The sequence below is a fragment of the Echinops telfairi genome, unplaced genomic scaffold, assembly GCF_000313985.2.
Source record: "Echinops telfairi isolate 266 unplaced genomic scaffold, ASM31398v2 ScPeMD7_11;HRSCAF=52, whole genome shotgun sequence".
Lineage (NCBI taxonomy): Eukaryota > Metazoa > Chordata > Mammalia > Afrosoricida > Tenrecidae > Echinops > Echinops telfairi.
This window is the reverse complement of record NW_022103908.1, coordinates 21,892,435-21,896,010: the sequence shown is the minus strand read 5'-3', so window position 1 is coordinate 21,896,010 and position 3,576 is coordinate 21,892,435. Positions and strand designations below refer to the sequence as shown.

General features: G+C 38.6%; 1 non-coding gene across 1 annotated transcript; it reads right to left on the bottom strand.

Moving 5' to 3' along the window:
* Positions 1–2,554: 2,554 nt before the first annotated feature.
* LOC115868488 lies at positions 2,555–2,715 on the bottom strand. Its single transcript, XR_004045622.1, has one exon. It is a non-coding gene; the product is annotated as a U1 spliceosomal RNA (small nuclear RNA).
* Between the last annotated feature and the right edge of the window lie 861 nt (positions 2,716–3,576).

Genomic DNA, 3,576 nt, shown 5'->3' with positions numbered 1-3,576 from the left:
ACTGATTCTATTTAATTTCCCTTACCTTCTACTAATCTGATGACATGGTTAAATGAGCAGATGGAACTAATTAGGATATATAAAGAAAATTTTATTATTTTAGTAATTTATGAGAAACAGTTATGATGAAATACAATAGCCTCCACTTATGAAACATTCAAATGATTCATGCTAAACCCCATATCTCCTCTTTCTAATGCGGCTCTAAATATCAAGTGCTAATTGTGGCATCTATGATCATGTTATGTATTCTTTGATTTTATTCCAAGTATTGATAAATACTTTCTCTTATCTGCTTACTCTATATTTTGATATCATAAAAATTCACTTAACTGTGAGGTACAGGCAGTTCCCAGCTACAAGATGTCTAATGTACTGACAACCCTCACTTGTCCCTAAAGCAGGATCCAGGACACCTGGTTTCCATAAGCATTTGACATTTGGTTCCAGATTTTTCGTCATTAATAAAAGTTCATTGACTGAATCCTTGACCAACAATGGTAGGCAGGATCCACTCATCTTTCTGGTCTCCTGGCATAGAAGGTAGTAACCCATGAAAGCAGAACTGCCATTACTTGAACAAGTCATATTGGCAACAGTTATGCAAGACACAGATGAGAACTTTAAGAGGCCTGGAGTAAAATACTGAGAGCAGAGACAGTGGTCATGATGACCCAATGTTTTCTAGAGTGTAATAAGAAAAGAGGAAGACCCTCGATGAGATGGATTGGCACAGTAGATGCAAAATGGTCTCAAACATAGGGATAATTATGAAGAGAGTGTGTAGGATTGGGCAACGTTTTCTTCTACTGTTCTCAAAGTTGACGCTACAGCATCTAATAACAAGAAGAATAATAAAACTATGAAAACTGCAAAGGTGTATTTCCTTAATAATTTACTAGTATTTTTATTCACATAAAATAACATTATTAGTAACTAAGCAATTGCAAAGAGTCCCCAAGGAGAAGGAACGTGTACATCAAACTGAGATCACAATAAAGCTCCAGGTCTGTATGAAGATTCTGTTGGTGTTTTACGTTTCCTAGAAATAATAGAGACACTTGAATTTACTGTCTTTCTGGTGGCAGCTTCTCATAAATTACACCACTGAGTGTAACCAAACAATATGGATACCTTGAGTCAATAAAAAGTCAATAAAATAGCCAATGGTTGTTGTCAGACATTGTTCTTCAGACACTGTTTCGTGTTGGAATATTAATGATCAGTGGACCCAGATGACAAATACATAATACTTATATCACCATTCTGAGCATTGCATCTACTCTGGGCTTATTGACTATCTTGTAAAATGACATTTCACATTTTTTATGGCAGAAAAAAGAAACCTAATATCTAGCTTATTTACTCTTTGCCCTTGGTTTCCTCTCCAAGTTCAGGGCCTGGCCGCGAGAATTGCCTGTGCCTTTCAGGCTCCTTTCTCGCTAAGACAGGCAGGACTCTAGAAAACGTCTGGCTGCCCCATCCTTAGGGAGGTAGCTCTTCATGACCAAGAGGTGACTGGGTGATGTTAAGGAAGATCTTTTGAGAAAGGCCCATGGTTGGCTTGGGGGGCCCAAGTGGACAGCATGCAGGAAGGTTACTGATGAAGCTATCCCCCAATCAAGAGTCCTGGAGGGACCAAATCCTACAGGGGGAAGGGTCTGGACCTCATTCACATCCTGGGAGCTGCTATAGAAGTCAACTCCTCTCTGGTGGTCCAGGGCTCTGAGTTCCTCCTGTGAGCAGCTCCCGGGTCTGTGTTTCCAGGGTTTCAATCATTCCAGAACTAGCAATGCATTTCTCACGTCTGTGGGGTTGCTATCAGATCCCTCAAACAAGCTGCTGGGCCTGCACAAGGAGGAACTTCAGAATGCAAGGACCCAGGCGCTACCACTGCCTTGTTGCAGGAGCCTCAGGGCTGCCAACTGTGCTTTGAATCCAGCCTGTGGCCCCCAGATCTGTTCCACCACTCCCGGCTCTCTTGGCAGATCACTGGTGTCTAGACCATGGCAATGTCAGGGCCAGAACAGTTCTCCAGGCCTGGGCTCCCAGCAGCCTCTGTAGAGTCTATTTTCCCTACAGGATACCTAGTTTGCACAACAGCTTGATCTTTGAAAACTAACCATATTGATAAATGAGGAATAGGTATAACTGTTTTATAGTTAGATTTTTTCTTCTCAGATCACGGTACTCTAATTGAGAGAAATAATCTACGTCTTTTGTTCACTAACATACACGAGAGGAAAGTATTTAATGAAATAATGAAATATTTCTTCCTTTCTAGCTCATTTTTGTTTTGTCCTTAGGTACCACATCAATTACATAATGTACAAGGTGACGACTAGGGAAAAAAATTAGGAAAGTTCTGTGTAAAAATGACTAGTTTCCTCTTTTAAACTGGATTCACCTTGATAAACTGAATTCATCTACCCCTACCTTATTGAAACATGATTCAACATAATTTCCTAAGAGCTGAATTAAAAAAAAATTACAGCTATCTGTTTCCATTCTTTTTTCTTTTTTCTTTTTTTTCCTTTTTTTTCTTTTTTAGTCAGTGGAGAGTGCGAACGCAGTCCCCCACTACCACAAATTATGCAGCCGAGTTTCCCACATTTGGGGAAATCGCAGGGGGCAGCACATCCGGAGTGCAATGGATAAGCCTCCCCTGGGAAAATCACCTTCGTGATCATGGTATCTCCCCTGCCAGGTAAGTATCTGTTTCCATTCTTAAGGGGGTTCTGAAGGCTCTGTTGGGTAAGTACTGAAATACTAAACAACAGGCAACTCCCCGGTGAGCATGAGGCTATTGTACTCTCCTACCCTCCTAAGCTTGATACAGCATCACTAAGAACTGGAATCAACTTGATGTGAATGCATTGTTTTTGTTAGCTTTTTGAAATATTATTTATAATAATTTTTATTGTAAATAAAATTTATGTTCATGGTGAAAATTTCCAAAATATGAAGAAGCATTACATACACAGAAATATGCATTATTGGCACCCGTCATCTTTCTGCTGTGTTCTTCCTAGGAGGAAGTATTATAAAATGTTTATGTTCTGACCTTGCTTTCCACCTTTGAAGATTAGGATTAATCATAGTATGTGACTCAGGATTTACAGTGAAATACTGTTGTGAAAATTAAAAGAAAGATAAAATGCCCATGCAGATAGAGGCAAAGCTAGAAATCAATGCTTTATTGCAGGTGTACAAGGTTAGGGGAACAAAAATATGTAAATATAATGTAGGAAAACAGGTGCATTACATAATTGACTTCACAAAAAATATGGTTGTTTATTGGGAAAGTCTTCAAATGAGCTACGGGAAAACATTGCATCTCAAAACAGATAATTAATTGAGTGGAAGATTAAATAATGGTCTTTAGGCCTCTGTCAAATCTCCTATATCTCCTCAGTCACTGTTAAGATGTCTAAATTCATGTTCTCTATTTTACATCTTTGATTTTTTTTTCTTTTATGATTTTATTGGGAGCTCTTACAGATATTATAACAATCCATAATTCAATTAGAACAAGCAAAGTTTTACAATTGGTGCCACCATCAAATTCAGAACATT